Source organism: Jaculus jaculus, chromosome 2, assembly GCF_020740685.1.
Source record: "Jaculus jaculus isolate mJacJac1 chromosome 2, mJacJac1.mat.Y.cur, whole genome shotgun sequence".
NCBI lineage: Eukaryota > Metazoa > Chordata > Mammalia > Rodentia > Dipodidae > Jaculus > Jaculus jaculus.
Window position 1 is genome coordinate 108418056 of NC_059103.1, and position 25532 is coordinate 108443587.

At 35.6% G+C, this 25532-nt stretch overlaps 1 pseudogene; it reads left to right on the forward strand.

Annotated features, from left to right (window-relative positions):
* The first annotated feature begins 929 nt into the window (after positions 1 to 929).
* Positions 930 to 1947, forward strand: LOC123458681 (annotated as a pseudogene).
* The last annotated feature ends 23585 nt before the right edge of the window (positions 1948 to 25532 follow it).

A 25532-nucleotide genomic window follows, 5' to 3' on the forward strand; every position in this document is an offset into this window, starting at 1 on the left:
GTTTTTTGAAATGATATCATAAATAAGATATTTTTGTATAAATGTATAAATGATGCACTCCAACTAAAATTATGATACTTTTTGATGAGAAAATGCTGTCTACAGGGAAAGTATTCTATTTTAAATGTAGTAATATAAAACTTCACAGACATATTCATCAGTTACTAAACAAATCTACTATGTCTTAAAACCATAACCCTTCTTACATTACAATCAGCTACCTAGCAACATTTGAACTTGAAAAAAATATATAGCTAAGACTAATAAAAATTCCCATTATTATGTAGCCTATAGTGACTGTAACAACGATTTTCTTTTCTTATCAGAATGAACAGTGATTCTCAAGAGTACTTGAACTTTCTTTTTAAAATATAGACATTTTCTTTGATTTACTCCTAAATTATTCTTGCAGTGTCTTAAATACCATAAGAATGAATTGTTTTTAAGAAATTTTTTCTTGTCCATCAAAATCATTGTATGCATTATTTGTGATTTAGCTATTCATCTATTACTAGAGGGAATGAATGTAGCCAGTACTTTAAGTACTTTTGTCTACTCTTGCACCTCTAGGCCACCCCCTGGCCTTACCACCTCCTGGTCTCAGGACCCTAGGCTTTGCCCCTGGAAAGATGACTTGTGATTTCAAACCTGGAAACCTCATCTTTGCCAAGATAAAAGGTTACATCCATTAGCCAGCTTGGGTAGATGAAGTCTTTAATGGAGCTGTAAGGTACCCACAAACTACCATATTCTTTTTTGGAACTCATAAGACTGCTTTTATAGGACCAAAGGATATATTTCCATACTCGGAGCAGTATGGCAAATCAAATAAACAAAATAGGTTAGCAATACAAAAATGAAATTTTCAAGTGAACCAATAGCAACTAAACAATCTAATGCATCATCTGGTGTTGAATATGTCCTAAAAGATGATGACCTGCAGCTATGAGGTCAATATTCCAAAACCAAGAGGCAGACCTAAAATAGTAAAACAGCCCTGTCCTTCAGAGAGTGACATGGTTGCTGACTGTAGCAGATAGCTTCAGGTTCACTGAAATAAACTTCCAGACCAAGCACAGTTATGAAGGAGGGGTTATTTATTGAAGCTTACAGATCCAAGGGAAGTTCCATAAATGGCAGAAGAAGCTGTCCTGCCTTCACAGGCCCAAACAGAGAGAGAGAGAGAGAGAGAGAGACAGAGACAGAGACAGAGACAGAGACAGAGACAGAGACAGAGACAGAGACAGAGACAGAGAAGTACAAGCCAAAAGCCACACAGCACAGCACACTTCAGGAACTCCAGCTAGGCACACTTTGCATATCTTTATATTGAAACCTGAAACCCACCACCACACCTTAAGATCCACCAAGTGACATTGCCTCCAGCCACATGGCTACAGATGCAAACTACAAACAATAAAAAACTGAATATATTGGGGGCCATCTATTCAAACTACCACACTGATGAAGATAAAGTAAGCAAAAGGGCAAGAGGAAAAACAGTCTAAAAAGAAACTTAAAAAGAAAGAGGAAGGCCAAAAGGAAGAGGCTAACCCAAGAAAAGAACCATATTAAAAAAAAAAAAAAGGACTGGAAGAAAGAAGTTTAATCAAGTAGGAAAAAATTACCTAAAACTGGGTTTGCATCAACCTCTGATTCTGAAGAGGAAGGAGATGGTCAAGAAGGGGAAAAGGAGAGGAAGGGTGGAAGAAACGTCCAGACTGCTCACAGGAGGAACATGCTGACAGGGCAGCATGAGAAAGGAGCAACAGATTGAAAAACACCAGCAGAAGGAACCAGTGGAGACAGATCACCAAACAACATATAATCTATAGCAATAAAAATTCAATCTCATTTTGGGCTTAAAGCATTAATCCAGTTATTGAAAAGAGAATACAAGTGGTGCAAACAAAAGATACAGATATTTAGACAGACTCATTAGACTGAATTTCCCTTACCATCTTAATGGAAGAATGTTCCAGTTTAAAATTGAGGACTTCAATATTAATGACATTATTATTGGGCTATGCTTATTAACAATATTTCCTGTAAGGTGTACACTACTTATTAAGGTCGGCCATCATTTCTGTTACTTATTTTTTTAAAACCAAGCTTAAAATGAAGCTTTGTGTTTGAATGTTATAACACACGTAGATGCAGATGATAGTTGTAAATTATTTCATTTAGAAATGAGAAAATTAATTTTGTTTTTTTATGTGTATCCTTTTTTGTTTATTTTTAATTTTAAATTTAATTTATTAGTTTTCTTTGCAGCAAATACAGGCAGTTTGGTACCATTGTTTAGGCTCATCCATGATCTACCTACCCCCTCCCAATGGACCCTCCTTGTTGATGTAAATGGGTCGTGCATTGTGGAGTTAGTCCACAGTTATTGGTATGATAAATGTCTCTGCATATCATGACCCAACATGTGACTCTGACATTCTTTCCTCCCCCTCTTCCACAAAATTTCCCTGAGCTATGTTGGGTTCATTTTTGGTCTGCTTCAGTGCTGAGGTGTTGGGGGCCTCTGAGGCTCTGGCTCTCTGATTTGGTAGGAGTTGATTTTTCTAAGCTAGATATTACGCTGGAATAGGTATTACACCACTAAGAATGGGGCAGTTTTTCTGTCCCTCGACATTCTTTTATTATTTAATTATTTATAATCTTATTTTTTTTAATTCTGAGAAAGTAAACAGTAGACTTGTTAAGTGAAAAAATGAAACTTTAACAAAAACTTTAAATTTTTTTTTAAAGTACACCTGACAATAGTTGCCTATAGAGAAAACTTACAGCCTACATTCAAGTTATTGACAATGAATATAATTAAAATAGATGTTTGCAAGTTGAATAACATAAAATGAAATCCATCTCCCAGACATAATGAAGTGAACCAGCATGTCATGTCAAAAGACATGCTTAGCTAACACAATTAGCCCTTACCTGAAACATGGCTTAGAATTCTTTCAGCTTCATTATTCATTCGCTTTTTTTGTAAGTACTTTTTCAGATTTATATAGAAAAGGAACAATTTAGTGACTTGTCATATCAAATAATGGAAAAATGTCATGAGAGGTTCTACTATATCGCCAAACAGAGTCACTGGACACAGATAAGGAACACCTCTATTGTAGTTTCTTCTGTATGAATGGAATGGTTTTAAAACACCCCCCACCTTCCACTAAAGAAAAAACGCTTAAGATAGTGAAATCATCAGTTCAACGCCTTCTGAATAATTTAAAGGAAAATTTGTTTCTGTTCAACATGCAAATATGAAATAATTTCCTTAAAATTTAAAGTTTCCCTGCTTTCATCTCCCACCCTCCTCCTCCCAAACTGGGTTTGGCAGCTCACAGACATACAGGACATGTAGATGCCAAGTACCTGGAAATATGTGTTGGCCATGATTAAACCAGCTGATGCCATGTGCCAGGCTCTCCCACAAAGCCTCAGGATTACCTACCTACATGTTGTCAGTTCATGCTGCCAACAAGCTGTGTAGAACAAAAACAGAAACAGAGCTCTTCTCAGATCTCATCACATACTTTAATGTACTGCATTGTTTGTTTAGATTTTATGTACCTTGTGTTTCAGAAATAGGTTTTCTATTAATCTAACAAAAAATAATTTTTTAAAAGACACAGAGCCTGAATCTGACCATATATCCTTTCTGGAACCTATTCCCAGCAATAACATACTCAAATTTAAAGTCTGTTCCAAAACTGTAATTTACAGAGTAAAATGGGCAAAATATCAAATTTTTGTTCATTTACTTATTGAAAAGCAGATCAGAAACAGTGATGCCTATCTTGTAATGATTATTATTTAATATTGCAGCATGTGCTCACTGCCTTGCTTCTCACACATCTGCACATATCTGGACGAAACCTCTTCTGGACCAAATATTTCTTTTATTAATAATCAATTCAAAAACTGCTACAATCTATGATTTTTAAAAATATTGAATAATAAAAATGCTTTTTTATCATACTACCTCTATTTTCAAAACTCATACTTCACCTTTTGCTAAACTTGGTAATTATGTATACATAGAAGATTTCACTCTATAGATTTAGATACATGACAGCTAATCCCCTTAGTTATTAACACATTTTTAAATCTTATTTAACATTTCCATTTTTAAGATTATTATAGAGTCTGAAATCAAGATAGTTGACATGGAAATTAACTAGTTGATTTCATCAGAAATATTTACAACAGATTTTTACTCATTTCATTTGAACATAACAGAAGGTAAATAAAAAAGTTTAAATATGTCAGTAAATGTAAGAGAAATCAGCCAATTATTCAACAACCTTCTTTTTTCACCTTATGACTGTTTTTTATTGAATCATTATAAATTTATCCCTCAAATTTCACATACTTGACCTTTAAATATTTACTTAAATTCTAGTCTCATATTCTTCATTCACTAAGTGAATGATAGAATAAGATAGGATATGTGAAATAGATAGAATATGCAAGTTAGTAAGCACATTTCAGACTTCAAAAATGCTACTGAACAACTTTTCTTTCTCTTCTTTTAAAATATTTTATTTTATTTATTTATTAGAGAGAGAGAAACAGACAGAGAGAGAGAGAGAATACGTGCTCCACAGCCTCCAGCCACTGCAAACGAATTCCACATATGAGCTTTTTCTGAATGCAGACACTAAACACACCTATCTCCCTGGCTTGCTAGGTCCTATCACCTTTGGAACAGGGTAGATGGAGCAGGCAATAGGAAAAGGTACTAAATGCCCAGGTAATATTAAAGGTGTCTGTAAGTAAAATGATAATTCCATTATAGTTAGTAACCAGGTTTGTTTTGTGTCTGCACAAGCCAAGGTCATGCATTATTTCTTTAAATAAAAGCCAATGTGCAAATAATGTCATACCCATTGATTAAAACAGAAAACAATCATAATATCTTAGTTCTTTTGCATTAATACATTTTCTTTTTAGTAGAATGGAAATATTATTATTTTATAATTATTACCTTTATAACTTTGCAGAAGGAGAGTTAAATTCCTCATAGCACCTATTTCCTTTACCCTGGTGCAGATTGTCAGGCTTGCCATGGAAGCAGCACTCTTGCTCCTCTCACCAATGAAGGAGACAGACACTGAGGATAGTTAACATATACCAAAGCAGAAATCCAGAAGCTCCTGAGAGCTTCACACTGAAGTAGACTTAAAACACACTCACTACGGTTCAGGGAATTTTGCAGAAGAGAGGTAGGAAAGATTGTAAAAGGTACAGTTTGGGAGGGCATACACAAATGCATTAATACCCCTCACGATGACTAACTTCTGCTCTAACAAAGCATAACCACAGCTCCATGGGGAATACCAGCAACACCACTGAGGAAGGTCCTCAGTGGAATGAGGACAGGGAGGAGAGAAATTATGGTACCAACACATGATGTGTCCATACAAAGTATTTTCTTTAAATAGATAGAAAATAATGATAAATTTACTAGGTATTTTAGAAGGGATACTTACATCCTTCAAAATTAGACTCTGAACATTCTCTGAACATTTTTTTTTTGTCTCAACATCTCATGTCTTTCTTACCTACACAATATTATCTAAAAATCTGATCTTATTCTGTACAATTATAGTATCTAATAAAATAAAGGATTTCATTTTATGGTAAAACAGTTGTGTAAATAAAATATACATTTTACATCCATTAAAACAAAACCAAATAGCAAAAGTGTTATGTCTCAATTTATGTTAGTTACCACATAAAAAGCAAACAATATGAATACTGCATTAAAAAATAGCCTCACTTCCATCTCCTTAAGTAAAACTTGAGCTAAATCAACATATCAGAAATCTTGAAGGTTCATGGTAGCAAAACAAGGCATGGTGATGCTGGTCTGTAATCCTAGAGTCTGGGAAAGTGAGGCTAAAGGGTCACAGCTTTGAATCTTGTCTGAGTTTCATAGCAAGTTGTAGGCTAGCTGGGCTACAAAGAGAATATACACACATACATATATATATATCATCAAGCACTTGCCAATTCTTCTACAAAGAACAAACAAGCTACATGTGTAAAATTATGTTAGAGGTGAATGATTGTGGAAGAAGTGGAAATTGCTAGCAGAAAAAAAATGTAAATCATGTGGGACTCAGAAATCTGCATTAATACTATAGTAGGAGAAACAAAATATTCCAGCATTTACCACCTTGTTCCATAGCTATGTAAAAGAAATAATTCCACAAACTCGATTAGTACAGATATTGGAATTTCTAGCTATTGAAACATTCCACAACTTTCACAGGCCTGTAGCTCAGTAGGTAAGTATGGCACATAGACATATCACCTTAGAAAAAAGTTTCACACCACTTCCCAGCAAATACCCCAGAAGGCCATAGCCAGTGACATCAGTAGAAAAAGGCTACTGCCTTAAATTTGGACTTCTTCATGAATCAGGAATCCTTTCATAGTTCTGTCTGTGGGATCTGTCAAATATTCAGTTGCACTGACCTAGTGTGTAGCTATGTCACAAATCAAGCCTGGCTCAGGGCAGGCACTAAAGCCTCCTGAGTACCCTTCCTGCAGAATTTTGGTGTTGCTACATGAAGGGAAATGAAAGACACCATCCTCAAGAAGCCCAGGCTCAAGGAGCCTTTCTTTGAAACCACAGTCAGTGGCTGAGGATTCATGTCAGTGCCTGGACTAGTGAAAGTCAGGCATTGGCTTCCTGCCATCCATCTCACTTTACTGTGAATAGGCTCTTGTTACTAGCTGGGACCTACCATGGACACTGTTTAACAGTCCCAGAGCTATGCTTCGATGGCCTGTAGTATTGTACTTTTGTGGCTTCTCTGTTTAGGAGGTGCAAGAGGTCTGCAGAGAAACTTTGTACGTAGCCAGCTTCTTCCTGCTCTCACTTGCCTGGCATTTCATTTAAGGAGTGGGGAAATATTTGCTTGAGTATTGAAGGAAACTGGAAAATATATTAAGTGAGGTAACCCAGGTCTAGAAAGACAAACACCATATGTTCTCTCTCATATGCTAATCCTAGGGTAGAACACAAGTTAGAACACATGTGCATGCTGTTCTCAGGTGGAAAGAGCACAGATACCAGACACGACAAAGTAGACCATGTATATGTGGTAGGGTGCTGGGGGGAGAGGTTTAAAGAGGAAGGGTAGAGAAAGAAGCAGATCTTAGGTGATATGAAACTCAAATGAAAAATATTGGGGAGAGGAAGGTACAAACAGGTAAAGGGTCACGAAGATGAAACAGAGAAGTGATAAGGTGATGTTTAACTCAAACTAAGTGTGTATAACAATAAAGAAGTAAAATCTTGTAAATTATTTTACAAAGAAGTTGGGGGAAATAGTTAAAATCTTGCATTTAGGTGCATATAGCCAAGAGAGTCCCAAAAATTTTGCCAAGTTTCCATCATAAACCATCCCCATTCACTCCCAGGGAGGGTGAAAAAAAATCAAACGAGACTAGCTAGTTCTTATGACCTATGTGTCATCCCAGCACCAAATGTGCACAAACTCCGGGGACTGAGGTTCTATTCCCTATTAGATATGCCCACAACAAGCAACTTCCAACCAAGATTGTCATAACCTGGAATGTTATTTTTCAGAATGAGAGAAGAAATAAAGACAACAAAAGTAAGGGAAATTTATTAACACCATAGAAAGCTTTAAACAGATGCTTAAGGGAGGCCTACACTCAGAAGTTCCAAGATTAATTCCCATTAAGATTCATGAAGCACCAATTTCAATAATCGTTCTACAAAAATAGAATTAGAAGTAATAAAATATAATCATTATGGCAAAACATTTAACAACAAAGATGAATCATACAGTAAGAACATTCACAATAATATTCAAAACAACAAAATCAACAAAATAACAGGAACAAGATTTATGTTTTAATAGGACTATCAATGTAAGTGAACTTAAATATTCAATTAAAATATAGAGTATCAGGCAAGGGTGTCCAGAGTTTTCACATTATGACATGTTTCTGTCGTCTACAAATGTGTTGAGAAACATTCATAGCTATCCTGGCATGCATGAAGCCTGCAAGATTTTGGTTGGATATGCCTGAATATTTTTTTTAAAAATGATCATGAACCAACTATATGCTGCTACCTGAAACTCATACTGACACACACATGGGAAATGGTATCTTAGAAGAATAGTTACACATATACATATTGACAAAATAGATTTTTAGATAAAACCTATAACAAAGCATATTACACAATGACCAAAGAACCAAATCACCAAGAAGATATAGCAAATGTAAATCTGTATGTATTTATTTTGGGAGCACATACTTTTATTAAATTAACATTATGAGACTTAGCAATAAGTGAGGACACCTAATTTAATACCTGATTCTTAACAGCAAATAAACCATCCATACCAAAAATATCAGTATAGAAATATCAAAGTTAAGCTAGTTGAAGGCAATTGGACTATAAAGCAATCCATCCAATAGCTATAGAATATATCTTCAGTTTATCTACATGGGGAATGTTAAGAATAAAAAATTATCGTAAAATTTTCATCAGTTGGACCAGGGAGATAGCTCAGCACTCACTTGCTTGCAAAGGCTAATTTGTAGTCCAATCTTCAATACCCCAGTGGTGAATGCACCTGGAGTGGTATTCCCATTCAATCTCAATCTTCCTTCCACCCTCCCTTTATTTTTCCTTTTACAAATAAATAAACACAGTTTTAAAAATTTCACAAATTGGAATCATATTGTATCATTTTTATCATAATGGAATAAAGCTAAGTCAATAACATAAATTCAACAAATAGATGTAAGGAAAAATAACAAGTGTTTGAATGAACAGTGAGTGACTCAGGAAATCAGAAATCAAACATAAACATTTTTCTTGAAATGATTATAAATAGAAACCCAATAAATAAAACCTTTAGGACACACACACACACAGATTACAACAAGGAGGTTCATATAATGTGTGAATATTTAAAAACAGAAAGATTTAAAATAAATAACTTAATACAGTATTTCAACTATTTACAAATATGAAAATAAGAAAACACAAAATGAAGAGAAGGAAAATATTAAAATACAACTAAATGTGGGCTGCAGAGATGATGGCTTAGTGGTTAAGTGCTTGCCTGTGAAGCCCAAGGACCTGGTTTGAGGCTGGAATCCCAGGGACCCACATTAACCAGATGTGCAAGGTGGTGCATGCATCTGGAGTTTGTTTGCAGTGGCTGGAGGACCTGGCATGCTTTGTATCTCTCTCTCCCTCTTTCTCCCTCTCTCCTTCTCTATCTGTCTGTAGCTCTCAAATAAACAAATAAAAATGAAAAAAATATTTAAAATACAACTAAATAAAATACACTTTTAAGAATTTATACAAAAGTTAATGAAAAAAGTGGCACTTTGAAAAAATAAAGTTATGATCCATTAGCTATTCTAAATAAGAAGAGAGAAAAGTCCCAAACAAATAAAATTAGAGATCAAAAGTAACATATTAAAATTGATAGCACAGAACTTCAAAATATAATAATGGATTATGAAAAGCAGTATTTTGGCAAACTGGAAAACCTAGAAGAAATAGACAAATCACTAGATTAACATTATGTAAAAACTCGAACCAAAAGGATGTAAGATTTGCTTTTAGATCCATTAATAGCAATAAGATTGAATCACTAATGAAATGTCTCCTCACAAAGAGAAGCCTAGAGCATGATGGCTTTACTTTAAAAATATAACTAACATCATGGGCTGGAGAGATGGCTTAGCAGTTTAGGTGTTTGCCTGCAATGCCAAAGGAACCAGGTTCAATCCCCCAGGACCCATGTAAGCCACATGCACAAGGTGGCACGTTTCTGGAGTTTATTTGCTGGAAGCTCTGATGTGACCATTCTATCTCTTTCTCTCTCTCTCTCTCCCCCTCTTTACCTCTCCCTCTGAAATAATAAATAAAGTTAAAAACTATATAAATAATATCAGAGTTTATAACATTATTCCTTAAAATTCTTAGTCCCCAATTCACTCATTTTTGGAAGCCAGCATCACCCAGTTGTCAATAACTAACAAGGACAGAACAACAAAAAGAGATAAAAATATAACATTTTTCATGATGAGCATGCATATAGAAGTCCACAATAAAACACTAGTAAATTGAGTTAACTAGCACATCAAAAACATCACAAAAAATAATCAGGATGGTTTCACTCCAGAAATTCAAGGTAAGTTAAATCAACAAATCCCTTATTATAATATGCCTTAGAAAATTATATATATATATATAGAAGTCATAATTCAACAAAATATAGTCATATATGTGACAAATCCACAGTCAATATCACACTAAATGAGAAAAACTCATATTTTCTGTAAGAACTAAAATAAGACCCTCTTTCCCTTTTTACTCAGTAGTGTATTCGAACTTTTAGGCAAAGCCATTAGGGAAAAGAAAGAGAAAATTTATGCAAATGAAAGCTAAGGAAGTAAAATAATTTCTACCTTAAGATGGCATTATTAGGTATGTAGAGGAACCTAAATAATGAAGACTATTAGAACTAATAAGTAAAGTTAATAAAGCAGTAAAATAAACCAGTAGCTTTTTTAATATACCAATATTAACTTCTTTAAGAAAATAATCATGAAAGAAATTTATGGATAATAGTCACTATAAAAAATATCAAGTTATGAGCAAAGTTAACTAAGGATTGAATGACATCTAGAATGAAAATTACAATTCATTGCTAGAATTAATTGAATAAGACACTAGAAAATGGAAGCATCTCTAGTGTTCATGCATTAGAAGAATGAATATTGTTATTGTGTTGACATTACCTAAAGTGAAACACAAATTCTATGTAGTGCTCATCAAAATACCAATGACATTCTTCACAGACCTTGTAAAACTGTCTTAAAATTCATATAGTAGCATAAAGTACCTGAGTAGCTAAAGATATCCTAAAAAGGGGGGCCAAGCGGAAGGAATTACTACATTGAACTGACACAGCAAGCAACTTCTACTTGGACAATGCATTAATGGTTTTCAACTATATGATGCTCCCACAATGCATTCATCTTGTGCTTGCTGAACTATCATGGATCAATTGGGTAATATTCCAAATATCCTTTTGTGTTCTGCTTATAATATCACTTAATGAAAACTAAAAGTGAAAAGTGTTTAAAATAATGATTAAATATGAATATTTATTATTATAAATATCAGCAGCTACTTACAAGACACAGAGAGTGAAAGCTGTCAGGATATCGCATTACCTCATCTCAAGCTACATAGAGCCAGAGTGGAAAAAGACAGCTACTCGCTTGTGGCCTCACATGGGACCTGGGGATCAGAATTCTAGTCATCAGGCTCATGCCTTTAACAGCTGGGCCATCTTCCTCAGGACACATTATCTTTCTTGTAATGCATCTTGTGGTGAGTAATTATTTCAGCTCTTGCTTATGTAGGTGACATTTTATTTATTCTTTATTTCTAAAGCATAGATTTGAATTGTTTGTCTTGTTCTCATAAGAACAGCGAGAATGCCATTCCTTCTTTCCTGGCCCATAAAATTTCTGCTTTGAAGTCTACCATCAGGCAAATGGGAACAACTTCATATTCCAATTTATGTTTTATTTATTAATATTGATGATTTTGTTCTTTTCTTTTAAGTTGGTGCTTTAAGAATGCTTTCTTTTCCTCAAACCAGTAAGATTTTTATTTTAATGATTTAGTAAATGCTTGGGTGAGTTCAATCTGACATGGCCTTTGATCTTTCTATGCCTGTATGTTTATATTCTTCCAATGGTAGAGACGTTTTCTTTTATTGTGTCACTGGATACATGTTGCATTCATAGGGCATTACAAAATCTTCTTAAGGTCTCCCTCACTGAATATTTGTACTTTTAATGCTGCTTTAAAGTTCCTATAAGCTTTCTTTATTTCTGCTTATTCTTTTTTCTTTGGTCATGCATTTTCAAATAGCCTAACTTTGAGCTCCTCAATGATTCTTTTTTGTATTTGATCTATTCCCCTACTGATGCCTTCTTTTACACTTTTAGTTTTGCTTAATGTGCTTTTCAGTTTCAGAATTTCTTTTGAAATGTTAAAACCTCAATCTTTCTAAGTTTCCTTAACAATATAATAAAGTTTCTTAATATTTTCTAAATTTCCTTTAAAAATCCTTTTTAAATGCTCTGTCCCAAAGGTCACATACATATACCACTTACTTATGTTTGGTTTCTTGCACCTGACTTTGTCCATTAAGTGAGGCTGTGGTGCTGTCCATAAAAAGTATTCATGCCTATATCTATACGAAATTATTTGTGGATTGAATAAATATTTATCCCAGCCCCAATAGTCTGGCATTTTTTGTGCTGTCCTTCTAGAAATGCAACTTAAGTGGGTTTTTTTGTTTGTTTGTTTGTTTGGGTTTTTTGTTTTTTGTTTTTTTTTCTATGCCAGTAGTCACTTCTGCTGTTCAACACCAGGTAGAACATCATTTAGCTTTGAGACAAGACTGTTGTTCCAGAGATGGTCTCTCTTTCAGCACTAGAAGAAACAGCAAGTAAAATTCTGTCCTAATTCTACAGTTAATGGATTGTTAATAAAATGTGGAAGAAGTGCTTAAGAAGGATAGGGCATATCCACAAGCCTCATGCTTAGGTCCCCACAGGTTCAGGTGGACCATGCAGACCCTTGGAGGCTTTCTATAACTGGATTTGTTTGGCTGTGGGCACTACCTTTGAGGGACTCACACATAACCCTTAGCAGTGACTTGGTGCTTGACTTTTTATTATTCCTCAAAGTGGACATTTTCTCCCCATGTTATGTCTTGCAGTTCCATTTCAAACAATGCCAAAATGTTAGGGCACACCCAGATAATACACCTTCCAAGACCATTATGGCATAAAACCAAGATTCAAACTCATCCCAATATGGCCTGTCTGATCATGTGATATACTGTAGCTCAACACCTCTGTGATTAGTAATCAGTAATGAGTCCAGAAACATAACCTCTCTGACTAGGATTACATTTCTACATCTTGCTCCATGGTATGTACAGAAGCAACGTTGGAGGACAGTGGTCTGGAAATAGACAGTGATCTGGAATCACTATTAGATTTTATCCCCATGCCTCTAAGTTCCAAGGAAAGTCCTGACTTTATTTCCTTTGCCATATCCCCCTATGGAGGAGGTGCAGTTCCACCTTATGCCATCAAAAGTTGAGAGAAGTACCAGAAGTAGTTTACTAACCTCCTGGTTAACAGGGATACAGAGGTTTAGTCCAAAGGCACTGGCTTGAGGGTGTGGGGGTCTCACTGTAGCAGGAACTTAGATTTAAGGCCAGGTCCTAATTTCTTTTTCTTTTCTCAGCTATAGATGTTTACATGCTATAGTGCTTAGAGTTGGGGTTGGGTCATGGGATCAACTCTTTTCTGACATTCTCCAATTGGTATTTTCATGTTATGATGTAATAGGAAGGTATTTTGGTCTCACCCAATTTTCTCCATGTGAAAAATACTTTGGTGCATAGACAGATGTTCAAACTAATGTTTCTATGTGTGATAATCACAGTATGGCTGTAGCTTTCATCATTCCATATTTTCAGATGATTTTCATTTAATTTATTAAAGCATGGTGCCTGCATACTTTTGCACTTTTTACACTAAACACAAATATTATTCTCCTCTTTTCATGGATTTCATTTATGAAGCATACATAATTATCCTAATTGAAGAATATTTAGAATATGGGTCACCTATCTCAAAAATTATAAGATAATCTAAAATACTCACAAATTACTGGTATTTTAGCTAATAAAATAACACAAATGTTACTGTACCTTTAATTTCTTCTATCATTTATTGAAATGAACCACATTTGAGAGGAAAAGTTGGCTGGCTCGAATCATGATTATGACTATCCTTTCAAATGGCAGTTAAACTAGCTTGTTTTTTGCTTTGTTTTTTGGTTTTGGTAACTGGTAGCTATACTTTGTCTCTTTCTTACTCTCATTCCAACTTTTATGTTTTTATTATTTTGAGTATTAATATGACTGTCTTATAAGTTATCATTATTTAACTCTGAATGGCCTGCTACTTTCTACGTATGCAGCGTAGGCTTGCCTTGAATTTATGGCACCATTTTCTCTCAGCTCTCTAGTGCTTGTATTACAGATTTAGGTCCTAGTGTGCTTCTGTTGAGACCACAATTACCATCCAATCTGTTATAGATAGCTAACAAGGAAATCAATAGTCTCTAATAATGCTGCATAACATTTGAAGTGATCTTTAATCTTATATTCCCTTAAAAGGTAGAAATGTAAGAAATCTATAATTTTAGTTACCATTAGAAAATTATTTTATCTAGAAATTCAAGTGCATATCAACAGTATTTGCTGAATGTCTTTCAAGGGCAGTGATTAAATCACAGTTCCCTAGTAGAACATTCAAAGTCTTCCCAGATCTGATCATTACTGATTATCTGGGTTGGTACAATTACAATCAATTATGTGAAATATACTCTATTATTTAAATATTGCCTTGCCTTTTCATGGACTTTTTTTCTTCCAAGAATGTCCTTATTGTCTTTCCTACTCTCTCCTTCTCTGTTCTCTTACATACATCTTATTATGCAAGGCCCAATGCAAATGGTGCTTCCTACTTGAAGCTGTCACTGAACTCTAGTGGGTCATTTCCACATTTCCTATGTGCCCCACCTTATATTCTTACTATCCCATCTTTTATGATACATGTTTATACTTTGGGATATTCAGATGATGTAATAACACATTTCATGATACTAAAGGCACCACCTTGGATGTAGTGCTGCTAACTTCTTCCTGTTTGTACCTTGAATTATAGAGAAAAGTGAATGACAGTTATGCTGTTGAAACTTTAAGAAATTGTCTAATCCATGAGATGCTTGCTGGATATGTAAGCCATCTTGGGTAAATTCAGGTTAGGTGCTGCAGGTGAGTGAGACTATGTGGCAATTTTTTTTTTTTTTTTCTGTGATTGGGTAAGTTCACTGAGAATGATCTGTCCCAGGTTCCACCATTTTTCAACCATTTTTTTCTCATTTTTTCTTGCTGCTGTATAGAATTTCATTGTGTAGATATACCACATCTTAGTTATCCATCCTTCTAGTGATGGACATCTGGATTGATCCCAGTTCTTAGCTATTACAAATTGAGCCACTACAAACATGGTTGAGCAAATCTCTCTGGCCTGTGGTTTGAAGGTTTTAGGGTAGATGCCCAGTAAGGGAATAACTGGATCTGTTGGTATCTCTATAGTCAGCTTTTTCAGGAGTCTCCATATTGCTTTCCAAAGTGGTTGTACCATCCTACATTCCTACCAACAGTGGATGAGTGTTCCTATTTCTCCACATCCTCGCCAGCATTTATTTTCATTTGATTTTTTGATGTTTGCTATCCTTATTGGGGTAAGGTGGAATCTCATGGTTGTTTTAATTTGCATTTCTCTGATGATTAGGGATGATGAACATTTTCTTAAGTGTATGTTTGCCCTTTGTATTTCTTCCTCTGTGAACTGCCTGTTCAGCTCTTTGCCCCATTTTGTGAGTGGGGTGTTTGACTTCTTACTGTTTAGATTTTTGAGTTCTTTGTAGATTCTAGAGATTCTATCAGTTGGATAACCCGCAAATATTTTCTCCCATTCTGTGAGTAATCTATTGGCTTTGCTTATTGTATGCTTGTCTGTAAAGAAACTCTTCAGCTTCATGTGATCCCATTGGTTGAGTGACTGTTTAAGATCGTGATCTACTGGGGTTTTGTTCAGGAAGTCTTTTTCCATTCCTATATCATGGAAAGTACTTCCTAAATTTTCTTCCAGTAGTATTTGAGTTTCTGGTCTTTCATTGAGGTTTTTGATCCATTTGGATTTGAGTGTAGTGCATCATGAAATGTGTGGATCAAGTTTTAGTTTCCTACATGTAATTATCCAGTTTGTCTAGCACCATTTGTTGAAGATGTTGTCTTTTTTTCCAGCCTATATTGTTCAGGCCATTATCAAATATCAAGTAGTTATAGTTGCTTGATCCAAAGTCCGGGTCTTCAAGTCTATTCCATTGGTCTATACTCCTGTTTTTATGCCAGTACCATGCTGTTTTTATTACTATGGCTTTGTAAGATAGCTTTAGACCCAGTATGGTGATGCCACCAGAGGTATTTCTTTTGCTGAGGATATGTTTGGATATACGAGACCTTCTGCCTTTCCATATGAAATTTGAGATCATTTTTTCTAGCTCTGTGAAGAACACTGTAGGGATTTTAATTGGAATTGCATTAAATATATATATATATTGCCTTTGGTAGGATTTTCATCTTCACAATGTTAATTCTGCCTATCCAGGAGCATGGGAGGTCTTTCTATTTTCTCAAGTCCTCCTCAATTTCTTTTTTGAGTGTTTTTATGTTTTCCTTGTAAATCATCTAACTTCATCATGTTTATTTCAGTGATTTTATTTAAAGAAATAATCTTGAAAATCTATTTCATTGATTTATTAAAAATGATGGCATCATTTTCTCTGGATAAGTAGAATACCACACACGAAGACAATCTTAAAAGTTATCTCCAAATCTCATGTCAACACTGTTTCCATCTAGAATTTCCCTACATTTGCATTTCTTCTCTTCTGCATCCCCTGCTTTATAAAATTAAAGAAAAATAACCATAAATATAAATGATTCCATGAGAGAGGAAATTTCAGCAACAATTAATTTGAATCCAGGGAGGACCACTTAGTGTGGTGGCTTCATATGAAACATGTCAGCGATTAGATTGGGAATGAGCCTCTCAACGTACAAATGGTCCTGGGAAGATTCCTTATTTCACTTTAGCTTTAGCTTTGTCATCAGAAAAATAGGCAGAAAAATTCCTCCCCACAGTGTAGGTATAGAAATGATAAAATAATATAAGTATTGAAATGTTATAACTATATATACTATCTCCTTTTCACTTTTGAAAGGTCTTTCTAGATGTTTCCCAAAAAGACAAGCCCTGAAGGTAATTTTTGGGCCAATCATGCTCTAAATAAATGAGGAAGATATTTTCATCAATAGGAATTTTAATTATTAAATGAAAATAATATTTTATTAAGTAAAATAGAAGATGTCAGTAATAGAGTTTATGGCATATTTTTTTAATATTTTTGTCCATTTTTTATTTATTTATTTGAGAGTGACAGACACAGAGCAAAAGACAGATAGAGGGAGAGATAGAGAGAATGGGCGCACCAGGGCTTCCGGCCACTGCAAGCGAACTCCAGACGCGTGCGCCCCCTTGTGCATCTGGCTAACATGGGACCTCGGGAATTGAGCCTCAAACCGGGGTCCTTAGGCTTCACAGGCAAGCACTTAACCGCTAAGCCATCTCTCCAGCCCTTTATGGCATATTTTATTCCCATCTTTTCTGACTCTTTTCTTGTTTTACTTAAAGCTAATTTTTTTTGAAGTTAATATTTTTCAAACAGGTTAAGAAAAGGTGATGGAACAAAAAGAAACAGTTTGACTATTTCTATTATTCAAGTCAGAGTTCTCCAATGCATGCCAGAAATAGAATAATAATTAGGTGTCTGTAATCTAAAGGATAATGGAAGTTTGTTGTTGAGCACATGGGAACAGCAGGCCAAGGCTTTCCAATTATAGCCAAAATGCAGATGAAGCAGTTCTGTTACCTCACACAAGTCATTAGGTAGATGTGTGCTGTGGTGAATGGAGTAGAGGCTCCTTCTCATGCCTTACGAAATACACCTTCAGTGAATTGCACTATACATAATCTACTGGAGAGCAATCTTGAGGCCTAATAATTATTTTATATATATGTGCTTGGTAAATGATGCTATAAATGAGCTCAGACCAAAGCAATTACTAAAGAGAAGAAAAGATGAATTTGTTCTTTTTTAGTATTGTGATATAAAAATGGAATGATGTTCTAATCATTTAATAGCATCAATAGAATTTCACTGAATGTTTTTCATCCTGATTAGAATTTATAAATTAGATGTTTTGCATGCAAAAATATTTTTTCAGTAATAATTTACTCTTTTAGTCTCCTGATTATTTTTAGAACTTTCTTAGGCTAAAGACAGTTTTCATTTTGTGTTAGCTTTTCCAGTCACAATTACGAAAGTTCAGATTTTTCTATTGCTATTTTAGAGCTAATCAACAAACAATGAAACTTATTTTGTCATATATGAAAATTTAAAAAAAAAACACTGAATGTTAAAGATAATCTTTCTCTGTCATTCATGTGAATGCCTTCTCTTGCACAATCTCTTTGAAACTTTCAATTCCTGCTCTATGTATCTCTCATTAATATCTCTAGATCATCAATACATTCTGAGAGGAAGACAGGTTCTTCTGTATTAGGGAAATGGTCCACAGGGGAAGAGGAAAAGAGGATAGAATTGTCAGAATCTGCAATCAGATTAAGTCATGGCTACAGACTTACAAATCTTATCTAAGAACCATTGTCACCAAGTTACATAAACTAGGCATCAAATTTCTTATAAGGAAGTTTCTTTTAGTCATTAACTCTTAGCCAAGGTTTTAAATTTGAAGTTTAATGAATTCTTTTCTGGGGCTAGAGTGATGACTCAATAGTTAAACATGGTTTCTTGCAAAACCTGAAGGCCGAGGTTCAATATCCAAGTCCCCATACTCAAATAAAGCCAGATGCACAAAGTGGTACCTGTGTCTGGAGTTTGTTTGCAGAGTCAGGAGGCCCGGGAACACCCATTATCTCTCTGTGTCTCTATCCTTTTCTAAATAAACAAATAAATATTTTTAAAAAGTATTTTATGATGGGGAAATCTAGATGGTTAAAATGTATAGATCTCAAGCACCGGTTACCTTAGAGTATTTTCCCTTGAGAATATGAACTTGTGTGGTTTTGGCAAAATGAATGTGAAGATCAGCATTTTATGTTATTATTAACAGAATGAGAAAAAATGTAACTAAATTTTGCCCTATTATCAGTACTTGACTGAGAACAATAATTTATGTGTTAATACTAAGTTTATTAAAATATATTATGATATATCATTTAGAAGTACAAATTGGAAGATTGGGATTTCTTTTTTATTATTTTAATTTTTATATAAACATTTTCCTTTATTAGTTATGTACATAGTCAGTGTGTAAACAGCACATATTGGTACCATCCTTACCCTCATCCCTGTCTTCCCTTCTCCACAGGAACCCTGCTAGTTGGGGATGCCAGTTATTCCCATGGGGATTGTGGGTTTTGCATTGTGGGGTAGCCATCAGTTATGGGGAAGAGGCAACGTCTTTGTGCATCATGACCCAACTTGCGGCTCTCACACAAGTTAGAGCTGTGAGCCATGTTTTGTTCATTTTAGGTCTACTTCAGTGATTAGGTCTTGGGATCCTCTGTGTCTCTGAATCTCTGGTTTGGTAGGAGTTGAGTGTTCCCCATGTCTATCTCCTTCACCCTTGTGTTGATACCAGGTTCACCAAGAAAGCAGCGCTCTTGTCCATTTCCTCAATTACTCTATGGTTTCAGCTGGGGCCCTGGTGAGGTGGGACAGGCTGATTCTCTCCTCAGGTTCTGCATCCATCTGAAAAAGACAAGCAGATTCACCAACAGAGAGTGAAGTCAGCACCAGATAAATGGGATAACCATTATTATTTTAGAGAGAATTTAATAGGTATAGGCCCTCTTGTAGCCCAAAATTGGCGAGAGCTTGATGTTAGAGAGTGAACTCAATTTTTGGATATGACTCTGACTTGCTTCCCAGTTCCATTTATGGGCTGTGTTCCATTGAGAAGAGCTGTTAGCCAATCCAAGAACAAGATTTTATTAATAAATTTGTTTGTACTTTCTTTTTTCCTTTTTTAAGGGTAAAGTGAGCAAAGGGATATAGGAGATGGGAATTGGGGAAGAGAATCAAATGAAACAAACTCTGTATGAAAATGGTGTAAATAAATCTGCTACTTTATAAAGTTAATTTTAAAATAAATCAATACATTCATTTTATAATATGGACTATATTAAAAGAATTTCTCAGTAATATAGAAGTAATAAATAATAAAGTTCACTAATTGATAAACTTACAATTAGTACTCTTGGCCCCCATGATTCCAGGAAGCACTCTGCCACCATGCTTCCATGGATGTAAAATACAAGAAGGTTCAAATCCCTATACAAAATGGCATGGCATTATTTATATATAACATACACCTATCATCCTACATAATAAATCAGTTCTAGACTACTTATAATGCATAATGCAATATAAGCTGAATATAAATATATATTACATGCTATTATGAGATGAGATAATAAGAAAAATTGCATGAGCTCCATTGTACATTTTTATAAATATATTTTTAACATGTTATTTATTTATTTATTTGAGAGATTGAAGGAGAAAGAGTTAGGTAGAGAGAGTAGGCACACCATGGCCACCAGCCACTGCAAATGAATTCCAGATGCATGCTCCACCTTGTGCATCTGGCTTACATGGCTACTGGGGAATCAAACCTGGGTCCTTTGGCTTTGTAGGCAGGCACCTTAACCACTAAGCGGTCTCCCTAGCTCCCATTTTTATGTTGTTGATCAGACTTTCTTTGAATGAGAAGGTGCTGAATTTGAAGATTTGCAGAAACAACTGCAGTTGTTCTCCAAATATATTGTCTTTATTAATGCAGATTCATTATTTCTGGCGTAATATAGTTTATACCAACAAAAGCATGCACACAAGAATTTTTCTGTGCTTCTCTGAGAAAATAATGTTAAAGTTAATAAAAATCTTAATCCATAAGATAGAAAAGATGAAAGCTAAGTTTTATAAATTTATTCCTTGTAATTCTTTAGGTGAGATGGGATTCTTTATTGGAGATTTAGCTCATAAACCTAAAGAGTATGCTGAAAAATAATATACATGTAGTTGCTTACATCTGAGGAATTCTCCAAAGAAGGTCATTTGGATATATTTCCATGTTAAGGGTCAAAAGCTACTTTTAACCAGTGAGCCATTTTTATTATAAATATTAGATGGTTCTCATAAATCTTTCTTCATTGAAGAAATCTCATCTTCAGTAACTTATATCCAATTACACACAGAAGAGAATACAAGTTCCCCCATGGACTGCAAGAAGACATACTCAGTGAGGCCATCCTCACTGTGCTGGATTCATATCTAAGATCTCACACTTCCAATGGCCATTAACATCCTTCTATTGCAGAAATAGCATTTTCACTGCATATGGTAAATGGATGTTTGGAAACTTATCAAATTTCTTGCCAATTAAGAATTTTACCACTTAATGAACATATTATTTTACCAGACTCAAAAAGATGCTAACAGCAGGATGCCCTTCCTTTCACTACTGCAAATAAAATGGCAATGTGTAATTAAGACTATTTTACTTTTTTCCAAGGTACACTCACTAACAACAGATCTGGCCTGCTGCCAGAAAGAGGCTCCAGATTAGAATACATAAAAACAGGCATCGTCAGTACCAATAATATCTGTCAGTAAGTAGTCGCATAGGTTTACTTAAGTCAATTTCAAAGGAGGTATGAACACTCACGGACACCACCAAATTGCCAAAATATAACTTTTAGAAACTTGAAAACTTTGATTTGGACCATTGAGAATGAATGTCAAGGAGTTTTCAACTCACTGCATTTGTTTCTTTTGTAGACTCTTTTGTTGTTAGCCCAAACAAATGACTGAAACAGCACAAATTAATTAGCTAATGGTTCAGTCAGATGAAAGTTCATCAGGGGGCTCACCTGGTTGAAATCATGAAGTCTGCAAAGCTTCCTTCCCCTCGGGTCTTTAGAAGAAAACCTAACTCTCTTATTTATTGTGTGTGTGTGTATGTTTGGGATAACCATTACATTTGCCCAATTGTGAATAAGTTTGTAAAGATATCTTCTTCAGAATATTGCCATAGTATGCAAGTTTTCTATTATACAAGTTTAGCTTCAATCGTTTTAAAATATACGAGTTACAAGTGTGAGTTTTTTTTTTTTAATTTAATTTATTAGTTTTCTTTTCAGCAAATACAGACAGTTTGGTACCATTGTTTAGGCTCATTCATGATCTACCCCTTCCCATTGGACCCTCCTTGTTGATGTAAATGGATCATACATTGTGGAGTTAGTCTATAGTTATTGTACGATAAATGTCTCTGCATATCATGACCCAACATGTGACTCTGACATTCTTTCCGCCCCCTCTTCTGCAAAATTTCCCTGAGCCATGTTGGGTTCATTTTTGGTCTGCTTCAGGGCTGAGGTGTTGGGGGCCTCTGAGGCTCTGGCTCTCTGATTTGGTAGGAGTTGATTTTTCTCTGTGTTGGTCTCCTTCCCCTTTGTGCTGGTATCCGATTTATCAGGAAAACATCACCCTTGCTTGTTTTGCCAATTGTCCTTAGTTTCAGTCAGGCCCCTTTTGAGGTATGTTTGGGCAGCTCTCTCCTTAGGATCTGCATCTATCTGAAAAAGAGAAGCAGATTCTCCAATGGAGAGTAAGTTAGCACCTGGAAAATTGAGATAACAATTACTTTTTTGATAGAGAGTTTGATAGGTGTAGGCCCTCTTGTACCCCATGATTGATGGTAGCTTGATATTGGAGACTGGGCTTATTATGGTTCTGACTTGTTTTCCAGCTCCAGCTATGGGTCTGGTACCACTGAGGGGATCAGTTAGCCAAATCAAGAGCAGTTGGTTCCCCACCATGGCTGTGTGCCACTATTGCACTTGTGTGGGCATCACCTCAGGTTATTTGTTGCTAATTAGGTTAGACAATGAGTTGCTTGAACAGATATTGGTCATTTCCCCCAGTCACCCATGTAGCACCTTCTGCCACTAGACACGCTGACTGTCTGGGGACTGACTCTCTGCTGGCTTCCAGCCATGCTATTTCATTTTATGTATCAGCTGCGTATAGAGTTTTCAGCAATAGGGTCTTACCACTGGTCTTTGGTGGGTCATCAAGTACTCTGACAGAAGTTTGTAATTGTTTTGGGAAACCTTGTAGGTTTCTCTGATCAAAAGCTCATTGTGGATGGTAGCCCCAAGCTGGAAGTGGGGGTTACAAGTCAGTGCCCACTAAGAAATTGAGGAAAAACATAACTAATATACAAGAGTTAGAGAGGAGATAGAGAGAGGGGAGAGGGGGAGAGGGAGGGTGAGTTTTTGTTTTCCCCATATGACCACAATAGCAGCAAAATGGAAGAGTTACTAGAATGACAAAAGACTGGAAGGTGAGAGGCTCTAGAGTAATCCAGAAAGGACGCAAAAAGGCTCAAAAGAAGGTTATAGGGGCTGAAGAGATGGTTTAGCTGTAAGTGCTTGTCTGTGAAGCCTAAGGACCCAGGTTTGATGCCCCTGTACCTATGTAAGCCAGATGCACAAGGTGGCACATGCGTCTGGATTTCATTTGCAGTGGAAAGAGGCTTTGGCATGGCAATTCACTCCCTGTTTCTCTTTCCTTATCTCTCTCTCAAAAATACATTAAATGTTAAAAAATACATACACCTATGAGATTCTTAGTTTAATAGCTTTTAACTGTTGATATTATTAAAGAGAACAGAAATCACAGAAAAAAAAATAAGCAGAATACTGTTTTTTACTTTTAAGTTTGTGTTTTTGTTATGATATTGTGAAAGAAATTATTCATGACATAGTTACCATCTTGAGTATTAGGGTTTCTTTTCCAATAAATAGAATATGTCCTATATTGAACTAGAATAGACATAATCATATAATATCTTTGTGCCAGTTACATTTCATGTTGCTTTGATCAGCTTCTTGACCGAAACAACTAATAGGAGGAAAGATTTCATTTGACATGTGGTTTTAGAGGGATTTCAGCCTATCTTAGCCAATGTGTGGCAAAGAGGCTTAGTCCATGGCCGCAGACATCCCACAGCAGTGGCTTGTTCTCATGATGTGGACCAGGAAGCAGAAGACACAGGTTGAAACATGAAGTGGGGGCCACTCCTGGTGAGCTACTTTTACCAGTCAGGCCTCACCTCCTAAAAGTTCTATGACTTTCAAAATGGCAACACAAGCTGGGGGTTGGGATCTCAAAACATAGTCTATGGGTATTATTTCAGATATAAACCCAAATAATAAATAAATTGCAAAAGACATATGTATTAAGCTCTATAAAGTTGTGACATTTTGTTGTATTTTCATCTCACTATTTTCATGAGGGTCAATTCCTTGCCATGGAATCTCAGATCTTTATGTTTTCATTCTATAAAAGCACTCCTAGAGGAAATCTTTTATGTGGATACAAATCCCTTGAGAACACAAGTTTTTTCTTCTGTTTGCTTTGAAATCCCCTGCACAGGGCTTTGCTATACTGCTTACAGTGAACATCCACAACATATCATGAAACAAAATCGTCCTATAATCTTTCAATGTAACATTTCTGAAATCTGGTCTCTAATTAGTTAGTTAATTTCCAAATTGGTCAACAAGATCAGCTTCTAGAGACACGTGTTGTTCACAAGGTCCCAAATGAATCACATTTAATCAATGAAGTTCAGTTTATTTTCAACATAAAACACACAGCCGTAAAAACAGGAGACTGTCTAAACGAACCTTCCAGCTCTCTTGAATCAGCCAGCAGTAACTAATTAAGAAGGTGTGCTAGCAGGATCTTGAGGCTGCTGGGTGCAAGGCTTAAGCCCAGAGCCACCTGCTCCAAAGCAGGCCAGCAAGCAGGTTGATGTACTGTTACCTTCCCTGAGGTCCTATCCCTACACTGTGCTAGTAACACAGCCTCTGCCCATCTTCCCCAGGGCCTCACCTGGGTCATCATTCTGCCAGGTGCAGCTTCTCCGTTAAGGTTGGCTGCTGCATGCCTTGACTACGGACAGTTTATTCTCAGTGCAGAGCAGGGTGAACAGCTCTTATTATCACCTGCTGCAATTGCGCATTGAGCTGAAAATATCTACACCAAATTATTAGAAAACAAGGGAAAAGAAACAAGCAAGTCTGAATGCTAAAAACCCCTGAGGTAATCCGTGAAAAAAGATATTAAAGAGAGAGCATTTTTCTTCCCTGAGAGAAACTGCCTAAGGAGCTAGCTAGCACCCAAGGCCCCACTTGGAACAGTATCTCAAGTGCTTTGTAACATCATGTACTAATTTTTATTCATTAGGCTAATTGATTTTAAGAATGCTATAAGGTAACTAAAACACTAATTTTAAAATTGTATAGATTTTTTTATCCAAGTCATTTAAACAGAAATTGCTGAGTTATAAAAGACAAACTTTTAATCCAGGGTTGAGAAATGTGTAAATGAAAGGAAAAGGCCGGAACTGCTAAGCATTGCTGGGGTAGAAACTTTCACCAGGTATGTAAAAGGCATTAAAGATAAAGAAAATTATGCTGGGCATGGTAGCACACACCTTTAATCCCAGCATTTAGGAGGCAGAAATAGGAGGATCATGGTGAGTTTGAGGCCACCCTGAGACTACATAATAAACTGCAAGTCAGCCTGAGATAGAGTGAGACCTTACCTT